The sequence below is a fragment of the Camellia sinensis genome, chromosome 14 (genome assembly GCF_055761805.1).
Source record: "Camellia sinensis isolate YWXY chromosome 14, ASM5576180v1, whole genome shotgun sequence".
Taxonomy (NCBI): domain Eukaryota; kingdom Viridiplantae; phylum Streptophyta; class Magnoliopsida; order Ericales; family Theaceae; genus Camellia; species Camellia sinensis.
In genome coordinates this window covers 103,439,614-103,462,550 of record NC_138974.1, presented here as the reverse complement: position 1 = coordinate 103,462,550, position 22,937 = coordinate 103,439,614, and the positions used below count along the sequence as shown (strand labels likewise).

The following is a 22,937-nucleotide window of genomic DNA, read 5'->3' as shown; positions in this document are numbered from 1 at the left end:
GGAACAGGATAATCGGGAAATGGTTTAAAAGGGAGAAGTTTGTCGAAAAGGAGGCGAAGGCGATTGAATGGGCTAAAAATCGGAAAGGCTGTCCGGGGAAAAAAAAATGGGAGGGGGGGTGGAAAAAAGGGTGCAACACGAGGGCTTCCCAGGGGGTCCCCCATCCTAGTACTACTCTCGCCCATGCACGCTTAACTGCGGAGTTCTGATGGGATCCGGTGCATTAGTGCTGGTATGATCGCACCCGAAGATTAACCGCGACTTTATTGTTTTAAGCAGTAGACGGGGAAAAAAATGAAATTGAATGGAACAGGATAATCTGGAAATGGTTTAAAAGGGAGAAGTTTGTCGAAAATGAGGCGAAGGCGATTGAATGGGCTAAAAATCGGACAGGCTGTCGGGGGAAAAAAATTAGGGTAGGGGGGGTGGAAAAAGGGGTGCAACATGAGGACTTCCCAGGGGGTCACCCATCCTAGTACTACTCTCGCCCAAGCACGCTTAACTGCGGAGTTCTGATGGGATCCGGTGCATTAGTGCTGGTATGATCCCACCCGAAGATTAACCGCGACTTTAGTGTTTTAAGCAGTAGATGGGGAAAAAAATGAAATTGAATGGAACAGGATAATCTGGAAATGGTTTAAAAGGGAGAAGTTTGTCGAAAAGGAGGCGAACGCGATTGAATGGGCTAAAAATCGGACAGGCTGTCCGGGGAAAAAAAAAAGGGAGGGGGGTGGAAAAAGGGGTGCAACACGAGGACTTCCCAGGGGATCACCCATCCTAGTACTACTCTCGCCCAAGCACGCTTAACTACGGAGTTCTGATGCGATCCGGTGCATTATTACTGGTATGATCGCACCCGAAGATTAACCGCGACTTTATTGTTTTAAGCAGTAGACGGGGAAAAAAATGAAATTGAATGGAACAGGATAATCTGGAAATGGTTTAAAAGGGAGAAGTTTGTCGAAAAGGAGGCGAAGGCGATTGAATGGGCTAATAATCGGAGAAGCTGTCCGGGGAAAAAAAAAAGGGAGGGGGGTGGAAAAAAGGGTGCAACACGAGGACTTCCCAGGGGGTCACCCATCCAAGTACTACTCTCGCCCAAGCACGCTTAACTGCGGAGTGCTGATGGGATCCGGTGCATTAGTGCTGGCATGATCGCACCGGAAGATTAACCGCGACTTTATTCTTTTAAGCAGTAGACGGGGAAAAAAATGAAATTGAATAGAACAGGATAATCTGGAAATGGTTTAAAAGGGAGAAGTTTGTCGAAAAGGAGGCGAAGGCGATTGAATGGGCTAAATTTCGGACAGGCTGTCGGGGGAAAAAAAAATAGGGGAGGGGGGGTGGAAAAAGGGGTGCAACACGAGGACTTCCCAGGGGGTCACCTATCCTAGTACTATTCTCGCCCAATCACGCTTAACTGCGGAGTTATGATGGGATCCGGTGCATTAGTGCTGGTATGATCGCACCCGAAGATTAACCGCGACTTTATTGTTTTAAGCAGTAGACTGGAAAAAAATGAAATTGAATGGAACATGATAATCTGGAAATGGTTTAAAAGGGAGAAGTTTGTCGAAAAGGAGGCGAAGGCGATTGAATGGGCTAAAAATCAGACAGGCTGTCCGGGGAAAAAAAGAAATGAGAGGGGGGATGGAAAAAGGGGTGCAACACGAGGACTTCCCAGGGGGTCACCCATCCTAGTACTACTCTCGCCCAAGCACGCTTAACTGCGGAGTTCTGATGAGATCCGGTGCATTAGTGCTGGTATGATCGCACCCGAAGATTAACCGCGACTTTATTGTTTTAAGCAGTAGACGGGGAAAAAAATGAAATTGAATGGAACAGGATAATCTGGAAATGGTTTAAAAGGGAGAAGTTTGTCGAAAAGGAGGCGAAGGCGATTGAATGGGCTAAAAATCGGAGAGGCTGTCCGGGGAAAAAAAAAAGGGGGAGGGGGGTGGAAAAAGGGGTGCAACACGAGGACTTCCCAGGGGGTCACCCATCCTAGTACTACTCTCGCCCAGGCACGCTTAACTGCGCAGTTCTGATGGGATCCGGTGCATTGGTGCTGGCATGATCGCACCCGAGGATTAACCGCGACTTTATTGTTTTTAGCAGTAGACGGGGAAAAAAATGAAATTGAATGGAACAGGATAATCTGGAAATGGTTTAAAAGGGAGAAGTTTGTCGAAAAGGAGGCGAAGGCGACTGAATGGGCTAAAAATCGGACAGGCTGTCCGAGAAAAAAAAAATGGAGGGGGGGTGGAAAAAGGGGTGCCACACGAGGGCTTCCAAGGGGGTCACCCATCCTAGTACTACTCTCGCCCAAGCACGCTTAACTGCGGAGTTCTGATGGGATCCGGTGCATTAGTGCTGGTATGATCGCACCCGAAGATTAACCGCGACTTTATTGTTTTAAGCAGTAGACGGGGAAAAAATGAAATTGAATGGAATAGGAAAATCTGGAAATGGTTTAAATGGGAGAAGTTTGTCGAAAAGGAGGCGAAGGCGATTGAATGGGCTAAAAATCGGACAGGCTGTCGGGGGAAAAAAAAATAGCGGAGGGGGGGTGGAAAAAGGGGTGCAACACGAGGACTTCCCAGGGGGTCACCCATCCTAGTACTACTCTCGCCCAAGCACGCGTAACTGCGGAGTTCTGATGGGATCCGGTGCATTAGTGCAGGCATGATCGCACCCGAAGATTAACCGCGACTTTATTGTTTTAAGTAGTAGACGGGGAAAAAATGAAATTGAATGGAACAGGATAATCTGGAAATGGTTTAAAAGGGAGAAGTTTTTCGAAAAGGAGGCGAAGGCGATTGAATGGGCTAAAAATCGGACAGGCTGTCCGGGGAAAAAAAAAAAGGGAGGGGGGGTGGAAAAAAGGGTGCAACACGAGGGCTTCCCAGGGGGTCACCCATCCTAGTACTACTCTCGCAAAAGCATGCTTAACTGCGGAGTTCTGATGGGATCCGGTGCATTAGTGCTGGTATGATCGCATCCGAAGATTAACCGCGACTTTATTGTTTTAAGCAGTAGACGGGGAAAAAAATGAAATTGAATGCAACAGGATCATCTGGAAATGGTTTAGAGGGGAGAAGTTTGTCGAAAAGGAGGCGAAGGCGATTGAATGGGCTAAAAATCGGACAGGCTGTCGAGGGAAAAAAAAATAGGGGAGGGGGCGTGGAAAAAGGGGTGCAACATGAGGACTTCCCAGGGGGTCACCCATCCTAGTACTACTCTCGCCCAAGCACGCTTAACTGCGGAGTTCTAATGGGATCCGGTGCATTAGTGCTGGTATGATTGCACCCGAAGATTAACCGCGACTTTATTATTTTAAGCAGTAGACGGGGAAAATAATGAAATTGAATGGAACAGGATAATCTGGAAATGGTTTAAAAGGGAGAAGGTTGTTGAAAAGGAGGCGAAGGCGATTGAATGGGCTAAAAATCGGACAAGCTGTCTGGGGAAAAAAAAAAGGGAAGGGGGGATGGAAAAAGGGGTGCAACACGAGGACTTCCCCGGGGGTCACCCATCCTAGTACTACTCTCGCCCAAGCACGCTTAACTGCGGAGTTCTGAAGGGATCCGGTGCGTTAGTGCTGGTATGATCGCACCCGAAGATTAGCCGCGACTTTGTTGTTTTAAGCGGTAGACGGGGAAAAAAATGAAATTGAATGGAACAGGATAATCTGGAAATGGTTTAAAAGGCAGAAGTTTGTCGAAAAGGAGGCGAAGGCGATTGAATGGGCTAAAAATCGGACAGGCTGTCGGGGGAAAAAAAAATAGGGGAGGGGGGGTGGAAAAAGGGGTGCAACACGAGGACTTCCCAGGGGGTCACCCATCCTAGTACTACTCTCGCCCAAGCATGCTTAACTGCGGAGTTATGATGGGATCTGGTGCATTAGTGCTGGTATGATCGCACCCGAAGATTAACCGCGACTTTATTGTTTTAAGCAGTAGACGGGGAAAAAAATGAAATTGAACGGAACAGGATAATCTGGAAATGGTTTAAAAGGGAGAAGTTTGTCGAAAAGGAGACGAAGGCGATTGAATGGGCTAAAAATCGGACAGGCTGTCCGGGGAAAAAAAAAAGGAGAGGGGGGATGGAAAAAGGGGTGCAACACGAGGACTTCCCAGGGGGTCACCCATCCTAGTACTACTCTCGCCCAAGCACGCTTAACTGCGGAGTTCTGATGGGATCCGGTGCATTAGTGCTGGTATGATCGCACCCGAAGGTTAACCGCGACTTTATTGTTTTAAGCAGTAGACGGGGAAAAAAATGAAATTGAATGGAACAGGATAATCTGGAAATGGTTTAAAAGGGAGAAGTTTGTCGAAAAGGAGGCGAAGGCGATTGAATGGGCTAAAAATCGGACAGGTTGTCCGGGGAAAAAAAAAAAGGGGAGTGGGGTGGAAAAAAGGGTGCAACACGAGGACTTGCCTGGGGGTCACCCATCCTAGTACTACTCTCGCCCAAGCACGCTTAACTGCGGAGTTCTCATGGGATCCAGTGCATTAGTGCTGGTATGATCGCACCCGAAAACTAACCGAGACTTTATTGTTTTAAGCAGTAGACGGGGAAAAAAATGAAATTGAATGGAACCGGATAATCTGGAAATGGTTTAAAAGGGAAAAGTTTGTCGAAAAGAAGGCGAAGGGGATTGAATGGGCTAAAAATCGAACAGGCTGTCCGGGAAAAAAAAAAAAAAAGCGGAGGGGGGGTGGAAAAAGGGGTGCAACACGAGGGCTTCCCAGGGGGTCACCCATCCTAGTACTACTCTCGCCCAAGCACGCTTAACTGCGGAGTTCTGATGGGATCCGGTGCATTAGTGCTGGTACGATCGCACCCGAAGATTAACCGCGACTTTATTGTTTTAAGCAGTAGACAGGGAAAAAATGAAATTGAATGGAACAGGAAAATCTGGAAATGATTTAAAAGGGAGAAGTTTGTCGAAAAGGAGGCGAAGGCGATTGAATGGGCTAAAAATCGGACAGGTTGTCGGGGGAAAAAAAAATAGGGGAGGGGGGGTGGAAAAAGGGGTGCAACATGAGGACTTCCCAGGGGGTCACCCATCCTAGTACTACTCTCGCCCAAGCACGCGTAACTGCGGAGTTCTGATGGGAACCGGTGCATTAGTGTTGGCATGATCGCACCCGAAGATTAACCGCGACTTTATTGTTTTAAGCAGTAGACGGGGAAAAAAATGAAATTGAACGGAACAGGATAATCTGGAAATGGTTTAAAAGAGAGAAATTTGTCGAAAAGGAGGCGAAGGCGATTCAATGGGCTAAAAATCGGACAGGCTGTCCGGGGAAAAAAAAAAAGGGAGGGGGGTGGAAAAAAGGGTGCAACAGGAGGGCTTCCGAGGGGGTCACCCATCCTAGTACTACTCTCGCCCAAGCACGCTTAACTGCGGAGTTCTGATGGGATCCGGTGCATTAGTGCTGGTATGATCGCACCCGTAGATTAACCGCGACTTTTTGGTTTTAAGCAGTAGACGGGGAAAAAAATGAAATTGAATAGAACTGGATAATCTGGAAATGGTTTAAAATGGAGAAGTTTGTCGAAAAGGAGGCGAAGGCGATTGAATGGGTTAAAAATCGGACAGGCTGTCGGGGGAAAAAAAAATAGGGGAGGGGGGGTGGAAAAAGGGGTGCAACACGAGGACTTCCCAGGGGGTCACCCATCCTAGTACTACTCTCGCCCAAGCACGCGAAACTGCGGAGTTCTGATGGGATCCGGTGCATTAGTGCTGGCATGATCGCACCCGAAGATTAACCGCGACTTTATTGTTTTAAGCAGTAGACGGGGAAAAAAATGAAATTGAACGGAACAGGATAATCTGGAAATGGTTTAAAAGGGAGAATTTTGTCGAAAAGGAGGCGAAGGCGATTGAATGGGCCAATAATCGGAGAGGCTGTCCAGGGAAAAAAAAAATGGGTGGGGGGATGGAAAAAGGGGTGCAACACGAGGACTTCCCAGGGGGTCAACCGTCCTAGTACTACTCTCGCCCAAGCACGCTTAACTGCGGAGTTCTGATGGGATCCGGTGCATTAGTGCTGGCATGATCGCACCGGAAGATTAACCGCGACTTTATTGTTTTAAGCAGTAGACGGGGAAAAAAATGAAATTGAATAGAACAGGATAATCTGGAAATGGTTTAAAAGGGAGAAGTTCGTCGAAAAGGAGGCGAAGGCGATTGAATGGGCTAAAAATCGGACAGGCTGTCGGAGGAAAAAAAAAAAGGGAGGTTGGAAAAAGGGGTGCAACACGAGGACTTCCCAGGGGGTCACCCATCCTAGTACTACTCTCGCCCAAGCACCCTTAACTGCGGAGTTCTGATGGGATCCGGTGCATTAGTGCTGGCATGATCGCACCCGAAGATTAACCGCGACTTTATTGTTTTAAGCAGTACACGGGGAAAAAAATGAAATTGAATAGAACAGGATAATCTGGAAATGGTTTAAAAGGGAGAAGTTTATCGAAAAGGAGGCGAAGGCGATTGAATGGGCTAAAAATCGGAGAGGCTGTCCGGGGAAAAAAAAATGGGAGGGGGGGTGGAAAAAGGGGTGCAACACGAGGACTTCCCAGGGGGTCACCCATCCTAGTACTACTCTCGCCCAAGCACGCTTAACTGCGGAGTTCTGATGGGATCCGGTGCATTAGTGCTGGCATGATCGCAACCGAAGATTAACCGCGACTTTATTCTTTTTAGCAGTAAACGGGGAAAAAAATGAAATTGAATGGAACAGGATAATCTGGAAATGGTTTAAAAGGGAGAAGTTTGTCGAAAAGGAGGCGAAGGCGATTGAATGGGCTAAAAATCGGACAGGCTGTCCGGGAAAAAAAAAAGTGAAGGGGGGTGGAAAAAAGGGTGCAACACGAGGACTTCCCAGGGGGTCACCCATCCTAGTACTACTCTCGCCCAAGCACGCTTAACTGCGGAGTTATGATGGGATCCGGTGCATTAGTGCTGGCATGATCGCACCCGAAGATTAACCGCGACTTTATTGTTTTAAGCAGTAGACGGGGAAAAAAATGAAATTGAATGGAACAGGATAATCTGGAAATGGTTTAAAAGGGAGAAGTTTGTCGAAAAAGAGGCGAAGGCGATTGAATGGGCTAAAAATCGGACAGGCTGTCCGGGAAAAAAAAAAAGGGAAGGGGGGGTGGAAAAAAGGGTGCAACACGAGGACTTCCCAGTGGGTCACCCATCCTAGTACTACTCTCCCCCAAGCACGCTTAACTGCGGAGTTCTGATGGGATCCGGTGCATTAGTGCTGGTATGATCGCACCCAAAGATTAACCGCGACTTTATGGTTTTAAGCAGTAGACGGGGAAAAAAATGAAATTGAATGGAATGGGATAATCTGGAAATGGTCTAAAAGGGAGAAGTTTGTCGAAAAGGAGGCGAAGGCGATTGAATGGGCTATAAATCGAGCAGGCTGTCCGGGGAAAAAAAAAAGGAGAGAGGGTGGAAAAAGGGGTGCAACACGAGGACTACCCCGGGGGTCACCCATCCTAGTACTACTCTCGCCCAAGCACGCTTAACTGCGGAGTTATGATGGGATCCGGTGCATTAGTCCTGGTATGATCGCACCCGAAGATTAACCGCAACTTTATTGTTTTAAGCAGTAGACAGGGAAAAAAATGAAATTGAATGGAACATGATAATCTGGAAATGGTTTAAGAGGGAGAAGTTTGTCGAAAAGGAGGCGAAGGCGATTGAATGGGCTAAAAATCGAACAGGCTGTCCGGGGAAAAAAAAAAGGGGAGGGGGGATGGAAATAGGGGTGCAACACGAGGACTTCCCAGGGGGTCACCCATCAAAGTACTACTCTCGCCCAAGCACGCTTAACTGCAGAGTTCTGACGGGATCCGGTGCATTAGTGCTGGTATGATCGCACCCGAAGATTAACCACGATTTTATTGTTTTAAGCAGTAGACGGGGAAAAAAATGAAATTGAATGGAACAGGATAATCTGGAAATGGTTTAAAAGGGAGAAGTTTGTCGAAAAGGAGGCGAAGGCGATTGAATGGGCTAAAAATCGGACAGGCTGTCCGGGGAAAAAAAAAAAGGGGAGGGGGGTGGAAAAAAGGGTGGAACACGAGGACTTCCTTGGGGGTCACCCATCCTAGTACTACTCTCGCCCAAGGACGCTTAACTGCGGAGTTCTGATGGGATCCGGTGCATTAGTGCTGGTATGATCGCACCCGAAAACTAACCGCGACTTTATTGTTTTAAGCAGTAGACGGGGAAAAAAATGAAATTGAATGGAACAGGATAATCTGGAAATGGTTTAAAAGGGAGAAGTTTGTCGAAAAGGAGGCGAAGGCGATTGAATGGGCTAAAAATCGGAAAGGCTGTCCGGGGAAAAAAAAAATGGGAGGGGGTGGAAAAAGGGATGCAACACGAGGATTTCCCAGGGGGTCACCCCTCCTAGTACTACTCTCGCCCAAGCACGCTTAACTGCGGAGTTCTGATGGGATCCGGTGCATTAGTGCTGGCATGATCGCCCCCGAAGATTAACCGCGACTTTATTGTTTTTAGCAGTAGACGGGGAAAAAAATGAAATTGAATGGAACAGGATAATCTGGAAATGGTTTAAAAGGGAGAAGTTTGTCGAAAAGGAGGCGAAGGCGATTGAATGGGCTAAAAATCGGACAGGCTGTCCGGGAAAAAAAAAAAAGTGGAGGGGGGGGGGAAAAAGGGGTGCAACACGAGGGCTTCCCAGGGGGTCACCCATCCTAGTACTACTCTCGCCCAAGCACGCTTAACTGTGGAGTTCTGATGGGATCCGGTGCATTAGTGCTGCTATGATCGCACCCGAAGATTAACCGCGACTTTATTGTTTTAAGCAGTAGACGAGGAAAAAATGAAATTGAATGGAACAGGATAATCTGGAAATGGTTTAAAAGGGAGAAGTTTGTCGAAAAGGAGGCGAAGGCGATTGAATGGGCTAAAAATCGGACAGGCTGTCGGGGGAAAAAAAAATAGGGGAGGGGGGTGGAAAAAGGGGTGCAACACGAGGACTTCCCAGGGGGTCACCCATCCTAGTACTACTCTCGCCCAAGCACGCGTAACTGCGGAGTTCTGATGGGATCCGGTGCATTAGTGCTGGCATGATCGCACCCGAAGATTAACCGCGACTTTATTGTTTTAAGCAGTAGACGGGGAAAAAAATGAAATTGAACGGAACAGGATAATCTGGAAATGGTTTAAAAGGGAGAAGTTTGTCGAAAAGGAGGCGAAGGCGATTGAATGGGCTAAAAATCGGACAGGCTGTCGGGGGAAAAAAAAATAGGGGAGGGGGGTTGGAAAAAGGGGTGCAACACGAGGACTTCCCAGGGGGTCACCCATCCTAGTACTACTTTCGCCCAAGCACGCTTAACAGCGAAGTTCTGATGGGATCCGGTGCATTAGTGCTGGTATGATCGCACCCGAAGATTAACCGCGACTTTTTTGTTTTAAGCAGTAGACGGGGAAAAAAATGATATTGAATGGAACAGGATAATCTGGAAATAGTTTAAAAGAGAGAAGTTTGTTGAAAAGGAGGCGAAGGCGATTGAATGGGCTAAAATCGAGCAGGCTGTCCGGGGAAAAAAAAAAGGAGAGAGGGTGGAAAAAGGGGTGCAACACGAGGACTTCCTAGGGGGTCACCCATCCTAGTACTACTCTCGCCCAAGCACGCTTAACTGCGGAGTTATGATGGGATCCGGTGCATTAGTGCTGGTATGATCGCACCCGAAGATTAACCGCGACTTTGTTGTTTTAAGCAGTAGACAGGGAAAAAAATGAAATTGAATGGAACATGATAATCTGGAAATGGTTTAAAAGGGAGAAGTTTGTCGAAAAGGAGGCGCAGGCGATTGAATGGGCTAAAAATCGGACAGGCTGTCCGGGGAAAAAAAAAAGGCGAGAAAAAGGGGTGCAACACGAGGACTTCCCAGGGGGTCACCCATCGTAGTACTACTCTCGCCCAAGCACGCTTAACTGCGGAGTTCGGATGGGTTCCGGTGCATTAGTGCTGGTATGATCGCACCCGAAGATTAACCGCGACTTTATTGTTTTAAGCAGTAGACGGGGAAAAAAATAAAATTGAATGGAACAGGATAATCTGGAAATGGTTTAAAAGGGAGAAGTTTGTCGAAAAGGAGGCGAAGGCGATAGAATGGGCTAAAAATCGGACAGGCTGTCCGGGAAAAAAAAAAAAGTGGTGGGGGGGTGGAAAAAGGGGTGCAACACGAGGTCTTCCCAGGGGGTCACCCATCCTAGTACTACTCTCGCCGAAGCACGATTAACTGCGGAGTTCTGATGGGATCCGGTGTATTAGTGCTGGTATGATCGCACGCAAAGATTAACCGCGACTTTATGGTTTTAAGCAGTAGACGTAGAAAAAAATGAAATTGAATGGAACAGGATAATCTAGAAATGGTTTAAAAGGGAGAAGTTTGTCGAAAAGGAGGCGAAGGCGATTGAATGGGCTAAAAATCGGACAGGCTGTCCGCGGAAAAATAAAAAGGGGAGGGAGGGTGGAAAAAGGGGTGCAACACGAGGACTTCCTAGCGGGTCACCCATCCTAGTACTACTATCGCCCAAGCACGCTTAACTGCGGAGTTCTGATGGGATCCGGTGCATTAGTGCTGGCATGATCGCACCCGAAGATTAACCGCGACTTTATTGTTCTAAGCAGCAAACGGGGAAAAAAATGAAATTGAATGGAACAGGATAATCTGGAAATGGTTTAAAAGGGAGAAGTTTGTCGAAAAGGAGGCGAAGGCGATTGAATGGGCTAAAAATCGGACAGGCTGTCCGGGGAAAAAAAAAAAAGGGAGGGGGTGGAAAAAGGGGTGCAACACGAGGACTTCCCAGGGGGTCACCCATCCTAGTACTACTCTCGCCCAAGCACGCTTAACTGCGGAGTTATGATGGAATCCGGTGCGTTAGTGCTGGTAGGACCGCACCCGAAGATTAACCGCGACTTTATTGTTTTAAGCAATAGACGGGGAAAAAAATGAAATTGAATGGAACAGGATAATCTGGAAATGGTTTAAAAGGGAAAAGTTTGTCGAAAAGGAGGCGAAGGCAATTGAATGGGCTAAAAATCGGGCAGGCTGTCCGGGGAAAAAAAAAAGGGGAGGGGGGTGGAAAAAGTGGTGCAACACGAGGACTTGCCAGGGGGTCACCCATCCTAGTACTACTCTCGCCCAAGCACGCTTAACTGCGGAGTTCTGATGGGATCCGGGGCAATAGTGCTGGTATGATCGCACCCGAAAATTGACCGCGACTTTGTTGTTTTAAGTAGTAGACGGGGAAAAAAATGAAATTGAATGGAACAAGAGAATTTGGAAATGGTTTAAAAGGGAGAAGTTTGTCGAAAAGGAGGCGAAGGCGATTGAATGGGCTAAAAATCGGATAGGCTGTCCGGGGAAAAAAAAAAAGGGGAGTGGGGTGGAAAAAGGGGTGCAACACGAGGACTTCCCAGGGGGTCACCCATCCTAGTACTACTCTCGCCCAAGCACGCTTAACTGCGGAGTTCTGATGGGATCCGGTGCATTAGTGCTGGTATGATCGCACCCGAAGATTAACCGCGACTTTATTGTTTTAAGCAGTAGACGGGGAAAAAAATGAATTTGAATGGAACAGGATAATCTGGAAATGGTTTAAAAGGGAGAAGTTTGTCGAAAAGGAGGCGAAGGCGATTGAATGGGCTAAAAATCAGAAAGGCTGTCCGGGCAAAAAAAAAAGGGAAGGGGGGTGGAAAAAGGGGTGCAACACGAGGACTTCCCAGGGGGTCACCCATCCTAGTACTACTCTCGGCCAAGCACGCTTAACTGCGGTGTTCTGATGGGATCCGGTGCATTAGTGCTGGTATGATCGCACCCGAAGATTAACCGCGACTTTATTGTTTTTTGCAGTAGACGGGGAAAAAGATGAAATTGAATGGAACAGGATAATCTGGAAATGGTTTAAAAGGGAGAAGTTTGTCGAAATGGAGACGAAGGCGATTGAATGCGCTAAAAATTGGACAGGCTGTCCGGGGAAAAAAAAAAAGGGGAGGGGGGTGGAAAAAGGGGTGCAACACGAGGACTTCCCAGGGGGTCAACCATCCTAGTACTACTCTCGCCCAAGCACGCTTAACTGCGGAGTTCTGATGGGATCCGGTGCATTAGTGCTGGTATGATCGCACCCGAAGATTAACCGCGACTTTATTGTTTTAAGCAGTAGACGGGGAAAAAAATGAAATTGAATGGAACAGGATAATCTGGAAATGGTTTAAAAGGGAGAAGTTTGTCGAAAAGGAGGCGAAGGCGATTGAATGGGCTAAAAATCGGGCAGGCTGTCCGGGGAAAAAAAAAAAGGGAGTGGGGTGGAAAAAGGGGTGCAACACGAGGACTTCCCAGGGCGTCACCCATCCTAGTACTACTCTCGCCCAAGCACGCTTAACTGCGGAGTTCTGATGGGATCCGGTGCATTAGTGCTGGTATGATCGCACCCGAAGATTGACCGCGACGTTATTGTTTTAAACAGTAGACGGGGAAAAAAATGAAATTGAATGGAACAGGATAATCTGGAAATGGTTTAAAAGGGAGAAGTTTGTCGAAAAGGAGGCGAAGGCGATTGAATGGGCTAAAAATCGGACAGGCTGTCCGCGGAAAAATAAAAAGGGGAGGGGGGTGGAAAAAGGGGTGCAACACGAGGTCTTCCCAGTGGGTCACCCATCCTAGTACTACTCTCGCCCAAGCACGCTTAACTGCGGAGTTTTGATGGGATCCAGTGCATTAGTTCTGGCATGATCGCACCCGAAGATTAACCGCGACTTTATTGTTTTAAGCAGTAGACGGGGAAAAAAATGAAATTGAATAGAACAGGATAATCTGGAAATGGTTTAAAAGGGAGAAGTTTGTCGAAAAGGAGGCGAAGGCGATTGAATGGGCTAAAAATCGGACAGGCTGTACGGGGAAAAAAAAAAAGGGGAGGGGGGGTGGAAAAAGGGGTGCAACATGAGGACTTCCCTGGGGGTCACCCATCCTAGTACTACTCTCGCCCAAGCACGCTTAATTGCGGAATTCTGATGGGATCCGGTGCATTAGTGCTGGCATGATCGCACCAGAAGATTAACCGCGACTTTATTGTTTTTAGCAGTAGACGGGGAAAAAAATGAAATTGAATGGAACAGGATAATCTGGAAATAGTTTAAAAGGGAGAAGTTTGTCGAAAAGGAGGCGAAGGCGATTGAATGGGCTAAAAATCGGACAGGCTGTCCGGGAAAAAAAAAAGTGGAGGGGGGGTGCAAAAAGGGGTGCAACACGAGGACTTCCCAGGGGGTCACCCATCCTAGTACTACTCTCGCCCAAGCACGCTTAACTGCGGAGTTTTGATGGGATCCGATGCATTAGTGCTGGTATGATCGCACCCGAAGATTAACCGCGACTTTATTGTTTTAAGCAGTAGACGGGGAAAAAAATGAATTTGAATGGATTAGGATAATCTGGAAATGGTTTAAAAGGGAGAAGTTTGTCGAAAAGGAGGCGAAGGCGATTCAATGGGCTAAAAATCGGACAGGCTGTCCGGGGAAAAAAAACAAAGAGGAGGGGGGTTGGAAAAAGGGGTGCAACACGAGGACTTCCCAGGGGGTCACCCATCCTAGTACTACTCTCGCCCAGGCACGCTTAACTGCGGTGTTCTGATGGGATCCGGTGCATTAGTGCTGGTATGATCGCACCCGAAGATTAACCGCGACTTTATTGTTTTAGGCAGTAGATGGGAAAAAAAATGAAATTGAATGGAACCGGATAATCTGGAAATGGTTTAAAAGGGAGAAGCTTGTCGAAAAGGAGACGAAGGCGATTGAATGGGCTAAAAATCGGACACGCTGTGCGGGGAAAAAAAAAAGGGGAGGGGGGGGTGGAAAAAGGGGTGCAACACGAGGACTTCCCAGTGGGTCACCCGTCCTAGTACTACTCTCGCCCAAGCACGCTTAACTGCAGAGTTCTGATGGGATCCGGTGCATTAGTGCTGGTATGATCGCACCCGAAGATTTACCGCGACTTTATTGTTGTAAGCAGTAGACGCGAAAAAAAAATGAAATTGAATGGCACAAGATAATCTGGAAATGGTTTAAAAGGGAGAAGTTTGTCGAAAAGGAGGCGAAGGCGATTGAATGGGCTAAAAATCGGGCCGGCTGTCCGGGGAAAAAAAAAAAGGGGAGTGGGGTGGAAAAAGGGGTGCAACACGAGGACTTCCCAGGGGGTCACCCATCCTAGTACTACTCTCGCCCAAGCACACTTAACTGCGGAGTTCTGATGGGATCCGGTGCATTAGTGCTGGTATGATCGCACCCGAAGATTGACCGCGACGTTATTGTTTTAAACAGTAGACGGGGAAAAAAATGAAATTGAATGGAACAGGATAATCTGGAAATGGTTTAAAAGGGAGAAGTTTGTCGAAAAGGAGGCGGAGGCGATTGAATGGGCTAAAAATCGGACAGGCTGTCCGCGGAAAAATAAAAAGGGGAGGGGGGTGGAAAAAGGGGTGCAACACGAGGTCTTCCCAGTGGGTCACCCATCCTAGTACTACTCTCGCCCAAGCACGCTTAACTGCGGAGTTTTGATGGGATCCAGTGCATTAGTTCTGGCATGATCGCACCCGAAGATTAACCGCGACTTTATTGTTTTAAGCCGTAGACGGGGAAAAAAATGAAATTGAATGGAACTGGATAATCTAGAAATGGTTTAAAAGGGAGAAGTTTGTCGAAAAGGTGGCGAAGGCGATTGAATGGGCTAAAAATCGGACAGGCTGTCCGGGAAAAAAAAAAGTGGAGGGGGGGTGCAAAAAGGGGTGCAACACGAGGACTTCCCAGGGGGTCACCCATCCTAGTACTACTCTCGCCCAAGCACGCTTAACTGCGGAGTTTTGATGGGATCCGATGCATTAGTGCTGGTATGATCGCACCCGAAGATTAACCGCGACTTTATTGTTTTAAGCAGTAGACGGGGAAAAAAATGAATTTGAATGGATTAGGATAATCTGGAAATGGTTTAAAAGGGAGAAGTTTGTCGAAAAGGAGGCGAAGGCGATTCAATGGGCTAAAAATCGGACAGGCTGTCCGGGGAAAAAAAACAAAGAGGAGGGGGGTTGGAAAAAGGGGTGCAACACGAGGACTTCCCAGGGGGTCACCCATCCTAGTACTACTCTCGCCCAGGCACGCTTAACTGCGGTGTTCTGATGGGATCCGGTGCATTAGTGCTGGTATGATCGCACCCGAAGATTAACCGCGACTTTATTGTTTTAAGCAGTAGATGGGGAAAAAAATGAAATTGAATGGAACCGGATAATCTGGAAATGGTTTAAAAGGGAGAAGCTTGTCGAAAAGGAGACGAAGGCGATTGAATGGGCTAAAAATCGGACACGCTGTGCGGGGAAAAAAAAAAGGGGAGGGGGGGTGGAAAAAGGGGTGCAACACGAGGACTTCCCAGTGGGTCACCCGTCCTAGTACTACTCTCGCCCAAGAACGCTTAACTGCGGAGTTCTGATGGGATCCGGTGCATTAGTGCTGGTATGATCGCACCCGAAGATTTACCGCGACTTTATTTTTGTAAGTAGTAGACGCGAAAAAAAAATGAAATTGAATGGCACAGGATAATCTGGAAATGGTTTAAAAGGGAGAAGTTTGTCGAAAAGGAGGCGAAGGCGATTGAATGGGCTAAAAATCGGGCAGGCTGTCCGGGGAAAAAAAAAAAGGGGAGTGGGGTGGTAAAAGGGGTGCAACACGAGGACTTCCCAGGGGGTCACCCATCCTAGTACTACTCTCGCCCAAGCACGCTTAACTGCGGAGTTCTGATGGGATTCGGTGCATTAGTGCTGGTATGATCGCACCCGAAGATTGACCGCAACTTTATTGTTTTAAACAGTAGACGGGGAAAAAAATGAAATTGAATAGAACAGGATAATCTGGAAATGGTTTAAAAGGGAGAAGTTTGTCGAAAAGGAGGCGAAGGCGATTGAATGGGCTAAAAATCGGACAGGCTGTCCGCGGAAAAATAAAAAGGGGAGTGGGGTGGAAAAAGGGGTGCAACACGAGGTCTTCCCAGTGGGTCACCCATCCTAGTACTACTCTCGCCCAAGCACGCTTAACTGTGGAGTTTTGATGGGATCCAGTGCATTAGTTCTGGCATGATCGCACCCGAAGATTAACCGCGACTTTATTGTTTTAAGCAGTAGACGGGGAAAAAAATGAAATTGAATGGAACTGGATAATCTAGAAATGGTTTAAAAGGGAGAAGTTTGTCGAAAAGGAGGCGAAGGCGATTGAATGGGCTAAAAATCGGACAGGCTGTCCGGGGAAAAAAAAAAGGGGAGGTGGGTGGAAAAAGGGGTGCATCACGAGGACTTCCCAGGGGGTCACCCATCCTAGTACTAATCTCGCCCAAGCTCGCTTAACTGCGAAGTTCTGATGGGATCCGGTGCATTAGTGCTGGTATGATCGCACCCGAAGATTAACCGCGACTTTATTGTTTTAAGCAGTAGACGGGGAAAAAAATGAAATTGAATGGAACAGGATAATCTGGAAATGGTTTAAAAGGGAGAAGTTTGTCGAAAAGGAGGCGAAGGCGATTGAATGGGCTAAAAATCGGTCAGGCTGTCCGGGGAAAAAAAAAAGGGGAGGGGGGTGGAAAAAGGGGTGCAACACGAGGACTTCCCAGGGGGTCACCCATCCTAGTACTACTCTCGCCCAAACACGCTTAACTGCGCAGTTATGATGGGATCCGGTGCATTAGTGCAGGTATGATCGCACCCGAAGATTAACCGCGACTTTATTGTTTTAAGCAGTAGACGGGGAAAAAAATGAAATTGAATGGAACATGATAATCTGGAAATGGTTTAAAAGGGAGAAGTTTGTCGAAAAGGAGGCGAAGGCGATTGAATGGGCAAAAAATCGGACAGGCTGTCCGGGGAAAAAAAAAAGGGGAGGGGGGTGGAAAAAGGGGTGCAACACGAGGACTTCCCAGGGGGTCACCCATCCTAGTACTACTCTCGCCCAAGCACGCTTAACTGCGGAGTTCTGATGGGATCCGGTGCATTAGTGCTGGTATGATCGCACCCGAAGATTAACCGCGACTTTATTGTTTTAAGCAGTAGACGGGGAAAAAAATGAAATTGAATGAAACAGGATAATCTGGAAATGGTTTAAAAGGGAGAAGTTTGTCGAAAAGGAGGCGAAGGCGATTGAATGGGCTAAAAATCGGACAGGCTGTCCGGGAAAAAAAAAATGTGGAGGGGGGGTGAAAAAGGGGTGCAACACGAGGACTTCCCAGGGGGTCACCCATCCTAGTACTACTCTCGCCCAAGCACGCTTAACCACGGAGTTCTGATGGGATCCGGTGCATTAGTGCTGGTATGATCGCACCCAAAGATTAACCACGACTTTATGGTTTTATGCAGTAGACGGGGAAAAAAATGAAAACGAATGGAACAGGATAATCTGGAAATGGTTTAAAAGGGAGAAGTTTGTGGAAAAGGAGGCGAAGGCGATTGAATGGGCTAAAAATCGGACTGGCTATCTGCGGAAAAATAAAAAGGGCAGGGGGGTGGAAAAAGGGGTGCAACACGAGGACTTCCCAGGGGGTCACCCATCCTAGTACTACTCTCGCCCTAGCACGCTTAACTGCGGAGTTCTGATGGGATCCGGTGCATTAGTGGTGGCATGATCGCACCAGAAGATTTACCGCGACTTTATTGTTTTAAGTAGTAGACGGGGAAAAAAATGAAATTGAATGGAACAGGATAATCTGGAAATGGTTTAAAAGGGAGAAGTTTGTCGAAAAGGAGGCGAAGGCGATTGAATGGGCTAAAAATCGGACAGGCTGTCCGGGGAAAAAAAAAAAGGGAGGGGGGTGGAAAAAGGGGTGCAACACGAGGACTTCCCAGGGGGTCACCCATCCTAGTACTACTCTCGCCCAAGCACGCTTAACTGCGGAGTTCTGATGGGATCCGGTGCATTAGTGCTGGTATGATCGCACCCGAAGATTAACCGCGACTTTGTTGTTTTAAGCAGTAGACGGGGAAAAAAATGAAATTGAATGGAACAGGATAACCTGGAAATGGTTTAAAAGGGAGAAGTTTGTCGAAAAGGAGGCGAAGGCGATTGAATGGGCTAAAAATCGGGCAGGCTGTCCGGGGAAAAAAAAAAAGCAAAGGGGGCAATACGAGGACTTCCCAGGGGGTCACCCATCCTAGTACTACTCTCGCCCAAGCACGCTTAACTGCGGAGTTCTGATGGGATCCGGAGCATTAGTGCTGGTATGATCGCACCCGAAAATTGACCGCGACTTTATTGTTGTAAGCAGTAGACGGGGAAAAAAATGAAATTGAATGGAACAGGATAATATGGAAATGGTTTAAAAGGGAGAAGTTTGTCGAAAAGGAGGCGAAGGCGATTGAATGGGCGAAAAATCGGACAGGCTGTCCGGGGAAAAAAAAAAGGGGGAGGGGGGGTGGAAAAAGGGGTGCAACATGAGGACTTCCCAGGGGGTCACCCATCCTAGTACTACTCTCGCCCAAGCACGCTTAACTGCGGAGTTCTGATGGGATCCGATGCATTAGTGCTGGTATGATCGCACCGGAAGATTAACCGCGACTTTATTGTTTTAAGCAGTAGACGGGGAAAAAAATGAAATTGAATGAAACAGGATAATCTGGAATTGGTTTAAAAGGGAGAAGTTTGTCGAAAAGGAGACGAAGGCGATTGAATGGGCTAAAAATCGGAAAGGCTGTCCGGGGAAAAAAAAAAAGGGAGGGGGGGTGGAAAAAGGGGTGCAACACGAGGACTTCCCAGGGGCTCACCAATCCTAGTACTACTCTCGCCCAAGCACGCTTAACTGCGGAGTTCTGATGGGATCTGGTGCATTAGTGCTGGTATGATCGCACCCGAAGATTAACCGCGACTTTATTGTTTTAAGCAGTAGACGGGGAAAAAAATGAAATTGAATGGAACAGGATAACCTAGAAATGGTTTAAAAGGGAGAAGTTTGTCGAAATGGAGGCGAAGGCGATTGAATGGGCTAAAAATCGGGCAGGCTGCCCGGGGAAAAAAAAAGGGGGAGGGGGTGGAAAAAGGGGTGCAACATGAGGACTTCCCAGGGGGTCACCCATCCTAGTACTACTCTCGCCCAAGCACGCTTAACTGCGGAGTTCTGATGGGATCCGGTGCATTAGTGCTGGTATGATCGCACCCGAAGATTGACCGGCACTTTATTGTTTTAAGCCGTAGACGGGGAAAAAAATGACATTGAATGGAACAGGATAATCTGGAAATGGTTTAAAAGGGAGAAGTTTGTCGAAAAGGAGACGAAGGCGATTGAATGGGCTCAAAATCAGACAGGTGTCCGGGGAAAAAAAAAAAGGGAAGGGGGGGTGGAAAAAGGGGTGCAACATGAGGACTTCCCAGGGGGTCACCCATCCTTGTACTACTCTCGCCCAAGCACGCTTAACTGCGGAGTTCTGATGGGATCCGGTGCATTAGTGCTGGCATGATCACACCCAAAGATTAACCGCGACTTTATTGTTTTAAGCAGTAGACGGGGAAAAAAATGAAATTGAATGAAACTGGATAATCTGGAAATGGTTTAAAAGGGAGAAGTTTGTCGAAAAGGAGCCGAAGGCGATTGAATGGGCTAAAAATCGGGCAGCCTGTCCGGGGAAAAAAAAAAGGGGAGTGGGGTGGAAAAAGGGGTGTAACACGAGCACTTCCCATGGGGTCACCCATCCTAGTACTACTCTCGCCCAAGCACGCTTGACTTCGGAGTTCTGATGGGATCCGGTGCATTAGTGCTGGTATGATCGCACCCCAAGATTAACCGCGACTTTATTGTTTTAAGCAGTAGACGGGGGAAAAAATGAAATTGAATGGAACAGGATAATCTGGGAATGGTTTAAAAGGGAGAAGTTTGTCGAAAAGGAGACGAAGCCGAGTGAATGGGCTAAAAATCGGACAGGCAGTCCGGGGAAAAAAAAAAGGGGTGGGGGGGTGGAAAAAGGGGAGGAACACGAGGACTTCCCAGTGGGTCACCCATCCTAGTACTACTCTCGCCCAAGCACGCTTAACTGCAGAGTTCTAATGGGATCCGGTGCATTAGTGCTGGCATGATCACACCCAAAGATTAACCGCGACTTTATTGTTTTAAGCAGTAGACGGGGAAAAAAATGAAATTGAATAGAACAGGATAATCTGGAAATGGTTTAAAAGGGAGAAGTTTGTCGAAAAGGAGGCGAAGGCGATTGAATGGGCTAAAAATCGGACAGGCTGTCCGGGGAAAAAAAAAAGGGGAGTGGTGGTGGAAAAAGGGGTGCAACACGAGGACTTCCCAGGGGGTCACCCATCCTAGTACTGCTCTCGCCCAAGCACGCTTAACTGCGGTATTCTGATGGGATCCGGTGCATTAGTGCTGGTATGATCGCACCCGAAGATTAACCGCGACTTTTTTGTTTTAAGTAGTAGACGGGGAAAAAAATGAAATTGAATGGAACAGGATAATCTGGAAATGGTTTAAAAGGGAGAAGTTTGTCGAAAAGGAGACGAAGGCGATTGAATGGGCTAAAACTCGGACAGGTTGTCCGGGGAAAAAAAAAAAGGGGAGGGGGGTGGAAAAAGGGGTGCAACACGAGGACTTCCCAGGGGGTCACCCATCCTAGTACTACTCTCGCCCAAGCACGCTTAACTGCGGAGTTCTGATGGGATCTGGTGCATTAGTGCTGGTATGATCGCACCCGAAGATTAACCGCAACTTTATTGTTTTAAGCAGTAGACGGGGAAAAAAATGAAATTGAATGGAACAGGATAATCTGGAAATGGTTTAAAAGGGAGAAGTTTGTCGAAAAGGAGCCGAAGGCGATTGAATGGGCTAAAAATCGGGCAGCCTGTCCGGGGAAAAAAAAAAAGGGGAGTGGGGTGGAAAAAGGGGTGTAACACGAGCACTTCCCATGGGGTCACCCATCCTAGTACTACTCTCGCCCAAGCACGCTTGACTTCGGAGTTCTGATGGGATCCGGTGCATTAGTGCTGGTATGATCGCACCCCAAGATTAACCGCGACTTTATTGTTTTAAGCAGTAGACGGGGGAAAAAATGAAATTGAATGGAACAGGATAATCTGGGAATGGTTTAAAAGGGAGAAGTTTGTCGAAAAGGAGACGAAGCCGAGTGAATGGGCTAAAAATCGGACAGGCAGTCCGGGGAAAAAAAAAAGGGGTTGGGGGGTGGAAAAAGGGGTGGAACACGAGGACTTCCCAGTGGGTCACCCATCCTAGTACTACTCTCGCCCAAGCACGCTTAACTGCAGAGTTCTGATGGGATCCGGTGCATTAGTGCTGGTATGATCGCACCCGAAGATTAACCGCGACTTTATTGTTTTAAGCTGTAGACGGGGAAAAAAAAGAAATTAAATGGAACAGGATAATCTGGAAATGGTTTAAAAGGGAGAAGTTTGTCGAAATGGAGTCGAAAGCGATTGAATGGGCTAAAAATCGGGCAGGCTGTCCGGGGAAAAAAAAATGGGAGGGGGGTGGAAAAAGGGGTGCAACTCGAGGACTTCCCAGGGGGTCACCCATCCTAGTACTACTCTCGCCCAGGCACGCTTAACTGCGGAGTTCTGATGGGATCCGGTGCATTAGTGCTGGTATGATCTCACCCGAAGATTGACCGCGACTTTATTGTTTTAAGCAGTAGACGGTGAAAAAAATGAAATTGAATGGAACAGGATAATCTGGAAATGGTTTAAAAGGGAGAAGTTTGTCGAAAAGGAGGCGAAGGCGATTGAATGGGCTGAAAATCACACAGGCTGTACGGGGGAAAAAAATGAAATTGAGTAGAACAGGATAATCTGGAAATGGTTTAAAAGGGAGAAGTTTGTCGAAAAGGAGGCGAAGGCGATCGAATGGGCTAAAAACCGGACAGGTTGTCCGGGAAAAAAAAAAAAAGGGAAGGGGGGGTGGAAAAAGGGGTGCAACACGAGGACTTCCCAGGGGGTCACCCATCCTAGTACTACTCTCGGCCAAGCACGTTTAACGGCGGTGTTCTGATGGGATCCGGTGCATTAGTGCTGGTATGATCGCACCCGAAGATTAACCGCGACTTTATTGTTTTTTGCAGTAGACGGGGAAAAAAATGAAATTGAATGGAATAGGATAATCTGGAAATGGTTTAAAAGGGAGAAGTTTGTCGAAATGGAGACGAAGGGGATTGAATGGGCTAAAAATTGGACAGGCTGTCCGGGGAAAAAAAAAAGGGGAGCGGGGGTGGAAAAAGGGGTGCAACACGAGGACTTCCCAGGGGTTCAACCATCCTAGTACTACTCTCGCCCAAGCACGCTTAACTGCGGAGTTCTGATGGGATTCGGTGCATTGGTGCTGGTATGATCGCACCCGAAGATTAACCGCGACTTTATTGTTTTAAGCAGTAGACGGAGAAAAAAATGAAATTGAATGGAACAGGATAATCTGGAAATGGTTTAAAAGGGAGAAGTTTGTCGAAAAGGAGGCGAAGGCGATTGAATGGGCCAAAAATCGGGCAGGCTGTCCGGGGAAAAAAAAAAAAAGGGGAGTGGGGTGGAAAAAGGGGTGCAACACGAGGACTTCCCCGGGGGTCACCCATCCTAGTACTACTCTCGCCCAAGCAAGCTTAACTGCGGAGTTCTGATGGGATCCGGTGCATTAGTGCTGGTATGATCGCACCCGAAGATTGACCGCGACTTTATTGTTTTAAGCAGTGGACGGGGAAAAAAATGAAATTGAATGGAACAGGATAATCTGGAAATGGTTTAAAAGGGAGAAGTTTGTCGAAAAGGAGGCGAAGGCTATTGAATGGGCTAAAAATCAGACAGGCTGTCCGGGGAAAAAAAAAGGGGAGGGGGGGTGGAAAAAGGGGTGCAACACGA

General features: G+C 47.6%; 75 non-coding genes across 75 annotated transcripts in view; all 75 read right to left on the bottom strand.

Moving 5' to 3' along the window:
* Positions 1-127: 127 nt before the first annotated feature.
* Positions 128-246, bottom strand: LOC145809825 (5S ribosomal RNA). Its single transcript, XR_014353392.1, has one exon. It is a non-coding gene; the product is annotated as a 5S ribosomal RNA (ribosomal RNA).
* A 188-nt stretch (positions 247-434) lies between these two features.
* On the bottom strand, positions 435-553 carry LOC145810757 (5S ribosomal RNA). Its single transcript, XR_014354313.1, has one exon. It is a non-coding gene; the product is annotated as a 5S ribosomal RNA (ribosomal RNA).
* Positions 554-739: 186 nt separating this feature from the next.
* LOC145811459 (5S ribosomal RNA) lies at positions 740-858 on the bottom strand. The gene has a single exon (XR_014355000.1). It is a non-coding gene; the product is annotated as a 5S ribosomal RNA (ribosomal RNA).
* A 186-nt stretch (positions 859-1,044) lies between these two features.
* Positions 1,045-1,163, bottom strand: LOC145811206 (5S ribosomal RNA). Its single transcript, XR_014354753.1, has one exon. It is a non-coding gene; the product is annotated as a 5S ribosomal RNA (ribosomal RNA).
* A 189-nt stretch (positions 1,164-1,352) lies between these two features.
* Positions 1,353-1,471, bottom strand: LOC145811954 (5S ribosomal RNA). The gene has a single exon (XR_014355482.1). It is a non-coding gene; the product is annotated as a 5S ribosomal RNA (ribosomal RNA).
* A 188-nt stretch (positions 1,472-1,659) lies between these two features.
* LOC145809217 (5S ribosomal RNA) lies at positions 1,660-1,778 on the bottom strand. Its single transcript, XR_014352721.1, has one exon. It is a non-coding gene; the product is annotated as a 5S ribosomal RNA (ribosomal RNA).
* Positions 1,779-1,966: 188 nt separating this feature from the next.
* On the bottom strand, positions 1,967-2,085 carry LOC145811376 (5S ribosomal RNA). Its single transcript, XR_014354919.1, has one exon. It is a non-coding gene; the product is annotated as a 5S ribosomal RNA (ribosomal RNA).
* Positions 2,086-2,271: 186 nt separating this feature from the next.
* On the bottom strand, positions 2,272-2,390 carry LOC145810588 (5S ribosomal RNA). The gene has a single exon (XR_014354150.1). It is a non-coding gene; the product is annotated as a 5S ribosomal RNA (ribosomal RNA).
* A 188-nt stretch (positions 2,391-2,578) lies between these two features.
* On the bottom strand, positions 2,579-2,697 carry LOC145810746 (5S ribosomal RNA). The gene has a single exon (XR_014354302.1). It is a non-coding gene; the product is annotated as a 5S ribosomal RNA (ribosomal RNA).
* Positions 2,698-2,884: 187 nt separating this feature from the next.
* LOC145811976 (5S ribosomal RNA) lies at positions 2,885-3,003 on the bottom strand. Its single transcript, XR_014355504.1, has one exon. It is a non-coding gene; the product is annotated as a 5S ribosomal RNA (ribosomal RNA).
* Positions 3,004-3,192: 189 nt separating this feature from the next.
* On the bottom strand, positions 3,193-3,311 carry LOC145810367 (5S ribosomal RNA). Its single transcript, XR_014353938.1, has one exon. It is a non-coding gene; the product is annotated as a 5S ribosomal RNA (ribosomal RNA).
* Positions 3,312-3,499: 188 nt separating this feature from the next.
* LOC145810257 (5S ribosomal RNA) lies at positions 3,500-3,618 on the bottom strand. The gene has a single exon (XR_014353833.1). It is a non-coding gene; the product is annotated as a 5S ribosomal RNA (ribosomal RNA).
* A 189-nt stretch (positions 3,619-3,807) lies between these two features.
* LOC145811544 (5S ribosomal RNA) lies at positions 3,808-3,926 on the bottom strand. The gene has a single exon (XR_014355084.1). It is a non-coding gene; the product is annotated as a 5S ribosomal RNA (ribosomal RNA).
* Positions 3,927-4,114: 188 nt separating this feature from the next.
* LOC145812446 (5S ribosomal RNA) lies at positions 4,115-4,233 on the bottom strand. Its single transcript, XR_014355890.1, has one exon. It is a non-coding gene; the product is annotated as a 5S ribosomal RNA (ribosomal RNA).
* A 188-nt stretch (positions 4,234-4,421) lies between these two features.
* On the bottom strand, positions 4,422-4,540 carry LOC145811526 (5S ribosomal RNA). The gene has a single exon (XR_014355067.1). It is a non-coding gene; the product is annotated as a 5S ribosomal RNA (ribosomal RNA).
* Positions 4,541-4,732: 192 nt separating this feature from the next.
* On the bottom strand, positions 4,733-4,851 carry LOC145809654 (5S ribosomal RNA). The gene has a single exon (XR_014353215.1). It is a non-coding gene; the product is annotated as a 5S ribosomal RNA (ribosomal RNA).
* Positions 4,852-5,039: 188 nt separating this feature from the next.
* LOC145812171 (5S ribosomal RNA) lies at positions 5,040-5,158 on the bottom strand. Its single transcript, XR_014355697.1, has one exon. It is a non-coding gene; the product is annotated as a 5S ribosomal RNA (ribosomal RNA).
* A 187-nt stretch (positions 5,159-5,345) lies between these two features.
* Positions 5,346-5,464, bottom strand: LOC145811129 (5S ribosomal RNA). Its single transcript, XR_014354680.1, has one exon. It is a non-coding gene; the product is annotated as a 5S ribosomal RNA (ribosomal RNA).
* Positions 5,465-5,653: 189 nt separating this feature from the next.
* On the bottom strand, positions 5,654-5,772 carry LOC145811381 (5S ribosomal RNA). Its single transcript, XR_014354923.1, has one exon. It is a non-coding gene; the product is annotated as a 5S ribosomal RNA (ribosomal RNA).
* Positions 5,773-5,960: 188 nt separating this feature from the next.
* On the bottom strand, positions 5,961-6,079 carry LOC145811373 (5S ribosomal RNA). The gene has a single exon (XR_014354916.1). It is a non-coding gene; the product is annotated as a 5S ribosomal RNA (ribosomal RNA).
* A 184-nt stretch (positions 6,080-6,263) lies between these two features.
* Positions 6,264-6,382, bottom strand: LOC145809541 (5S ribosomal RNA). Its single transcript, XR_014353102.1, has one exon. It is a non-coding gene; the product is annotated as a 5S ribosomal RNA (ribosomal RNA).
* Positions 6,383-6,569: 187 nt separating this feature from the next.
* On the bottom strand, positions 6,570-6,688 carry LOC145810074 (5S ribosomal RNA). Its single transcript, XR_014353640.1, has one exon. It is a non-coding gene; the product is annotated as a 5S ribosomal RNA (ribosomal RNA).
* Positions 6,689-6,874: 186 nt separating this feature from the next.
* On the bottom strand, positions 6,875-6,993 carry LOC145811024 (5S ribosomal RNA). Its single transcript, XR_014354574.1, has one exon. It is a non-coding gene; the product is annotated as a 5S ribosomal RNA (ribosomal RNA).
* A 188-nt stretch (positions 6,994-7,181) lies between these two features.
* Positions 7,182-7,300, bottom strand: LOC145810954 (5S ribosomal RNA). The gene has a single exon (XR_014354505.1). It is a non-coding gene; the product is annotated as a 5S ribosomal RNA (ribosomal RNA).
* A 186-nt stretch (positions 7,301-7,486) lies between these two features.
* Positions 7,487-7,605, bottom strand: LOC145811927 (5S ribosomal RNA). Its single transcript, XR_014355457.1, has one exon. It is a non-coding gene; the product is annotated as a 5S ribosomal RNA (ribosomal RNA).
* A 188-nt stretch (positions 7,606-7,793) lies between these two features.
* On the bottom strand, positions 7,794-7,912 carry LOC145810144 (5S ribosomal RNA). Its single transcript, XR_014353710.1, has one exon. It is a non-coding gene; the product is annotated as a 5S ribosomal RNA (ribosomal RNA).
* A 188-nt stretch (positions 7,913-8,100) lies between these two features.
* Positions 8,101-8,219, bottom strand: LOC145811773 (5S ribosomal RNA). Its single transcript, XR_014355306.1, has one exon. It is a non-coding gene; the product is annotated as a 5S ribosomal RNA (ribosomal RNA).
* A 186-nt stretch (positions 8,220-8,405) lies between these two features.
* Positions 8,406-8,524, bottom strand: LOC145811263 (5S ribosomal RNA). Its single transcript, XR_014354807.1, has one exon. It is a non-coding gene; the product is annotated as a 5S ribosomal RNA (ribosomal RNA).
* A 189-nt stretch (positions 8,525-8,713) lies between these two features.
* Positions 8,714-8,832, bottom strand: LOC145810802 (5S ribosomal RNA). Its single transcript, XR_014354357.1, has one exon. It is a non-coding gene; the product is annotated as a 5S ribosomal RNA (ribosomal RNA).
* A 187-nt stretch (positions 8,833-9,019) lies between these two features.
* On the bottom strand, positions 9,020-9,138 carry LOC145810612 (5S ribosomal RNA). Its single transcript, XR_014354173.1, has one exon. It is a non-coding gene; the product is annotated as a 5S ribosomal RNA (ribosomal RNA).
* A 189-nt stretch (positions 9,139-9,327) lies between these two features.
* LOC145811118 (5S ribosomal RNA) lies at positions 9,328-9,446 on the bottom strand. Its single transcript, XR_014354669.1, has one exon. It is a non-coding gene; the product is annotated as a 5S ribosomal RNA (ribosomal RNA).
* Positions 9,447-9,631: 185 nt separating this feature from the next.
* LOC145810974 (5S ribosomal RNA) lies at positions 9,632-9,750 on the bottom strand. Its single transcript, XR_014354525.1, has one exon. It is a non-coding gene; the product is annotated as a 5S ribosomal RNA (ribosomal RNA).
* Positions 9,751-9,929: 179 nt separating this feature from the next.
* On the bottom strand, positions 9,930-10,048 carry LOC145809696 (5S ribosomal RNA). Its single transcript, XR_014353258.1, has one exon. It is a non-coding gene; the product is annotated as a 5S ribosomal RNA (ribosomal RNA).
* A 189-nt stretch (positions 10,049-10,237) lies between these two features.
* LOC145811438 (5S ribosomal RNA) lies at positions 10,238-10,356 on the bottom strand. The gene has a single exon (XR_014354979.1). It is a non-coding gene; the product is annotated as a 5S ribosomal RNA (ribosomal RNA).
* A 189-nt stretch (positions 10,357-10,545) lies between these two features.
* Positions 10,546-10,664, bottom strand: LOC145811457 (5S ribosomal RNA). Its single transcript, XR_014354998.1, has one exon. It is a non-coding gene; the product is annotated as a 5S ribosomal RNA (ribosomal RNA).
* A 187-nt stretch (positions 10,665-10,851) lies between these two features.
* Positions 10,852-10,970, bottom strand: LOC145811292 (5S ribosomal RNA). The gene has a single exon (XR_014354836.1). It is a non-coding gene; the product is annotated as a 5S ribosomal RNA (ribosomal RNA).
* A 187-nt stretch (positions 10,971-11,157) lies between these two features.
* LOC145811563 (5S ribosomal RNA) lies at positions 11,158-11,276 on the bottom strand. The gene has a single exon (XR_014355102.1). It is a non-coding gene; the product is annotated as a 5S ribosomal RNA (ribosomal RNA).
* A 188-nt stretch (positions 11,277-11,464) lies between these two features.
* On the bottom strand, positions 11,465-11,583 carry LOC145812396 (5S ribosomal RNA). The gene has a single exon (XR_014355878.1). It is a non-coding gene; the product is annotated as a 5S ribosomal RNA (ribosomal RNA).
* Positions 11,584-11,770: 187 nt separating this feature from the next.
* Positions 11,771-11,889, bottom strand: LOC145811033 (5S ribosomal RNA). The gene has a single exon (XR_014354583.1). It is a non-coding gene; the product is annotated as a 5S ribosomal RNA (ribosomal RNA).
* A 188-nt stretch (positions 11,890-12,077) lies between these two features.
* Positions 12,078-12,196, bottom strand: LOC145809477 (5S ribosomal RNA). The gene has a single exon (XR_014353033.1). It is a non-coding gene; the product is annotated as a 5S ribosomal RNA (ribosomal RNA).
* Positions 12,197-12,383: 187 nt separating this feature from the next.
* LOC145810202 (5S ribosomal RNA) lies at positions 12,384-12,502 on the bottom strand. The gene has a single exon (XR_014353774.1). It is a non-coding gene; the product is annotated as a 5S ribosomal RNA (ribosomal RNA).
* A 188-nt stretch (positions 12,503-12,690) lies between these two features.
* LOC145811746 (5S ribosomal RNA) lies at positions 12,691-12,809 on the bottom strand. The gene has a single exon (XR_014355279.1). It is a non-coding gene; the product is annotated as a 5S ribosomal RNA (ribosomal RNA).
* Positions 12,810-12,998: 189 nt separating this feature from the next.
* On the bottom strand, positions 12,999-13,117 carry LOC145812077 (5S ribosomal RNA). Its single transcript, XR_014355602.1, has one exon. It is a non-coding gene; the product is annotated as a 5S ribosomal RNA (ribosomal RNA).
* A 187-nt stretch (positions 13,118-13,304) lies between these two features.
* LOC145810744 (5S ribosomal RNA) lies at positions 13,305-13,423 on the bottom strand. Its single transcript, XR_014354300.1, has one exon. It is a non-coding gene; the product is annotated as a 5S ribosomal RNA (ribosomal RNA).
* A 190-nt stretch (positions 13,424-13,613) lies between these two features.
* Positions 13,614-13,732, bottom strand: LOC145810391 (5S ribosomal RNA). Its single transcript, XR_014353961.1, has one exon. It is a non-coding gene; the product is annotated as a 5S ribosomal RNA (ribosomal RNA).
* Positions 13,733-13,921: 189 nt separating this feature from the next.
* On the bottom strand, positions 13,922-14,040 carry LOC145810724 (5S ribosomal RNA). The gene has a single exon (XR_014354281.1). It is a non-coding gene; the product is annotated as a 5S ribosomal RNA (ribosomal RNA).
* Positions 14,041-14,229: 189 nt separating this feature from the next.
* On the bottom strand, positions 14,230-14,348 carry LOC145809145 (5S ribosomal RNA). Its single transcript, XR_014352639.1, has one exon. It is a non-coding gene; the product is annotated as a 5S ribosomal RNA (ribosomal RNA).
* A 188-nt stretch (positions 14,349-14,536) lies between these two features.
* Positions 14,537-14,655, bottom strand: LOC145811745 (5S ribosomal RNA). The gene has a single exon (XR_014355278.1). It is a non-coding gene; the product is annotated as a 5S ribosomal RNA (ribosomal RNA).
* A 187-nt stretch (positions 14,656-14,842) lies between these two features.
* Positions 14,843-14,961, bottom strand: LOC145810743 (5S ribosomal RNA). Its single transcript, XR_014354299.1, has one exon. It is a non-coding gene; the product is annotated as a 5S ribosomal RNA (ribosomal RNA).
* Positions 14,962-15,151: 190 nt separating this feature from the next.
* On the bottom strand, positions 15,152-15,270 carry LOC145810390 (5S ribosomal RNA). Its single transcript, XR_014353960.1, has one exon. It is a non-coding gene; the product is annotated as a 5S ribosomal RNA (ribosomal RNA).
* Positions 15,271-15,458: 188 nt separating this feature from the next.
* LOC145810985 (5S ribosomal RNA) lies at positions 15,459-15,577 on the bottom strand. The gene has a single exon (XR_014354536.1). It is a non-coding gene; the product is annotated as a 5S ribosomal RNA (ribosomal RNA).
* A 189-nt stretch (positions 15,578-15,766) lies between these two features.
* On the bottom strand, positions 15,767-15,885 carry LOC145810081 (5S ribosomal RNA). Its single transcript, XR_014353647.1, has one exon. It is a non-coding gene; the product is annotated as a 5S ribosomal RNA (ribosomal RNA).
* A 188-nt stretch (positions 15,886-16,073) lies between these two features.
* LOC145811637 (5S ribosomal RNA) lies at positions 16,074-16,192 on the bottom strand. Its single transcript, XR_014355174.1, has one exon. It is a non-coding gene; the product is annotated as a 5S ribosomal RNA (ribosomal RNA).
* Positions 16,193-16,379: 187 nt separating this feature from the next.
* LOC145811298 (5S ribosomal RNA) lies at positions 16,380-16,498 on the bottom strand. Its single transcript, XR_014354842.1, has one exon. It is a non-coding gene; the product is annotated as a 5S ribosomal RNA (ribosomal RNA).
* Positions 16,499-16,685: 187 nt separating this feature from the next.
* Positions 16,686-16,804, bottom strand: LOC145811955 (5S ribosomal RNA). Its single transcript, XR_014355483.1, has one exon. It is a non-coding gene; the product is annotated as a 5S ribosomal RNA (ribosomal RNA).
* A 187-nt stretch (positions 16,805-16,991) lies between these two features.
* On the bottom strand, positions 16,992-17,110 carry LOC145812365 (5S ribosomal RNA). The gene has a single exon (XR_014355867.1). It is a non-coding gene; the product is annotated as a 5S ribosomal RNA (ribosomal RNA).
* A 187-nt stretch (positions 17,111-17,297) lies between these two features.
* Positions 17,298-17,416, bottom strand: LOC145809754 (5S ribosomal RNA). The gene has a single exon (XR_014353316.1). It is a non-coding gene; the product is annotated as a 5S ribosomal RNA (ribosomal RNA).
* Positions 17,417-17,604: 188 nt separating this feature from the next.
* LOC145811150 (5S ribosomal RNA) lies at positions 17,605-17,723 on the bottom strand. Its single transcript, XR_014354700.1, has one exon. It is a non-coding gene; the product is annotated as a 5S ribosomal RNA (ribosomal RNA).
* Positions 17,724-17,910: 187 nt separating this feature from the next.
* LOC145812316 (5S ribosomal RNA) lies at positions 17,911-18,029 on the bottom strand. Its single transcript, XR_014355855.1, has one exon. It is a non-coding gene; the product is annotated as a 5S ribosomal RNA (ribosomal RNA).
* Positions 18,030-18,202: 173 nt separating this feature from the next.
* Positions 18,203-18,321, bottom strand: LOC145810148 (5S ribosomal RNA). Its single transcript, XR_014353714.1, has one exon. It is a non-coding gene; the product is annotated as a 5S ribosomal RNA (ribosomal RNA).
* Positions 18,322-18,510: 189 nt separating this feature from the next.
* LOC145811345 (5S ribosomal RNA) lies at positions 18,511-18,629 on the bottom strand. Its single transcript, XR_014354888.1, has one exon. It is a non-coding gene; the product is annotated as a 5S ribosomal RNA (ribosomal RNA).
* A 188-nt stretch (positions 18,630-18,817) lies between these two features.
* Positions 18,818-18,936, bottom strand: LOC145811659 (5S ribosomal RNA). Its single transcript, XR_014355196.1, has one exon. It is a non-coding gene; the product is annotated as a 5S ribosomal RNA (ribosomal RNA).
* A 186-nt stretch (positions 18,937-19,122) lies between these two features.
* Positions 19,123-19,241, bottom strand: LOC145810023 (5S ribosomal RNA). The gene has a single exon (XR_014353590.1). It is a non-coding gene; the product is annotated as a 5S ribosomal RNA (ribosomal RNA).
* A 188-nt stretch (positions 19,242-19,429) lies between these two features.
* Positions 19,430-19,548, bottom strand: LOC145811439 (5S ribosomal RNA). Its single transcript, XR_014354980.1, has one exon. It is a non-coding gene; the product is annotated as a 5S ribosomal RNA (ribosomal RNA).
* A 187-nt stretch (positions 19,549-19,735) lies between these two features.
* LOC145810533 (5S ribosomal RNA) lies at positions 19,736-19,854 on the bottom strand. The gene has a single exon (XR_014354097.1). It is a non-coding gene; the product is annotated as a 5S ribosomal RNA (ribosomal RNA).
* A 188-nt stretch (positions 19,855-20,042) lies between these two features.
* On the bottom strand, positions 20,043-20,161 carry LOC145811869 (5S ribosomal RNA). Its single transcript, XR_014355402.1, has one exon. It is a non-coding gene; the product is annotated as a 5S ribosomal RNA (ribosomal RNA).
* Positions 20,162-20,349: 188 nt separating this feature from the next.
* On the bottom strand, positions 20,350-20,468 carry LOC145811163 (5S ribosomal RNA). Its single transcript, XR_014354712.1, has one exon. It is a non-coding gene; the product is annotated as a 5S ribosomal RNA (ribosomal RNA).
* A 188-nt stretch (positions 20,469-20,656) lies between these two features.
* On the bottom strand, positions 20,657-20,775 carry LOC145809503 (5S ribosomal RNA). Its single transcript, XR_014353062.1, has one exon. It is a non-coding gene; the product is annotated as a 5S ribosomal RNA (ribosomal RNA).
* A 188-nt stretch (positions 20,776-20,963) lies between these two features.
* LOC145810531 (5S ribosomal RNA) lies at positions 20,964-21,082 on the bottom strand. Its single transcript, XR_014354095.1, has one exon. It is a non-coding gene; the product is annotated as a 5S ribosomal RNA (ribosomal RNA).
* Positions 21,083-21,270: 188 nt separating this feature from the next.
* Positions 21,271-21,389, bottom strand: LOC145811194 (5S ribosomal RNA). Its single transcript, XR_014354741.1, has one exon. It is a non-coding gene; the product is annotated as a 5S ribosomal RNA (ribosomal RNA).
* A 186-nt stretch (positions 21,390-21,575) lies between these two features.
* On the bottom strand, positions 21,576-21,694 carry LOC145810913 (5S ribosomal RNA). The gene has a single exon (XR_014354465.1). It is a non-coding gene; the product is annotated as a 5S ribosomal RNA (ribosomal RNA).
* Positions 21,695-22,001: 307 nt separating this feature from the next.
* On the bottom strand, positions 22,002-22,120 carry LOC145811618 (5S ribosomal RNA). The gene has a single exon (XR_014355156.1). It is a non-coding gene; the product is annotated as a 5S ribosomal RNA (ribosomal RNA).
* Positions 22,121-22,308: 188 nt separating this feature from the next.
* Positions 22,309-22,427, bottom strand: LOC145811776 (5S ribosomal RNA). Its single transcript, XR_014355309.1, has one exon. It is a non-coding gene; the product is annotated as a 5S ribosomal RNA (ribosomal RNA).
* A 190-nt stretch (positions 22,428-22,617) lies between these two features.
* On the bottom strand, positions 22,618-22,736 carry LOC145810598 (5S ribosomal RNA). The gene has a single exon (XR_014354159.1). It is a non-coding gene; the product is annotated as a 5S ribosomal RNA (ribosomal RNA).
* Positions 22,737-22,923: 187 nt separating this feature from the next.
* LOC145811621 (5S ribosomal RNA) overlaps positions 22,924-22,937 on the bottom strand; it is a 119-nt gene continuing 105 nt past the window's right edge. The window contains exon 1 of the ribosomal RNA XR_014355159.1: positions 22,924-22,937. This exon is cut by the window's right edge and continues 105 nt beyond it. This is a non-coding gene — a ribosomal RNA (5S ribosomal RNA).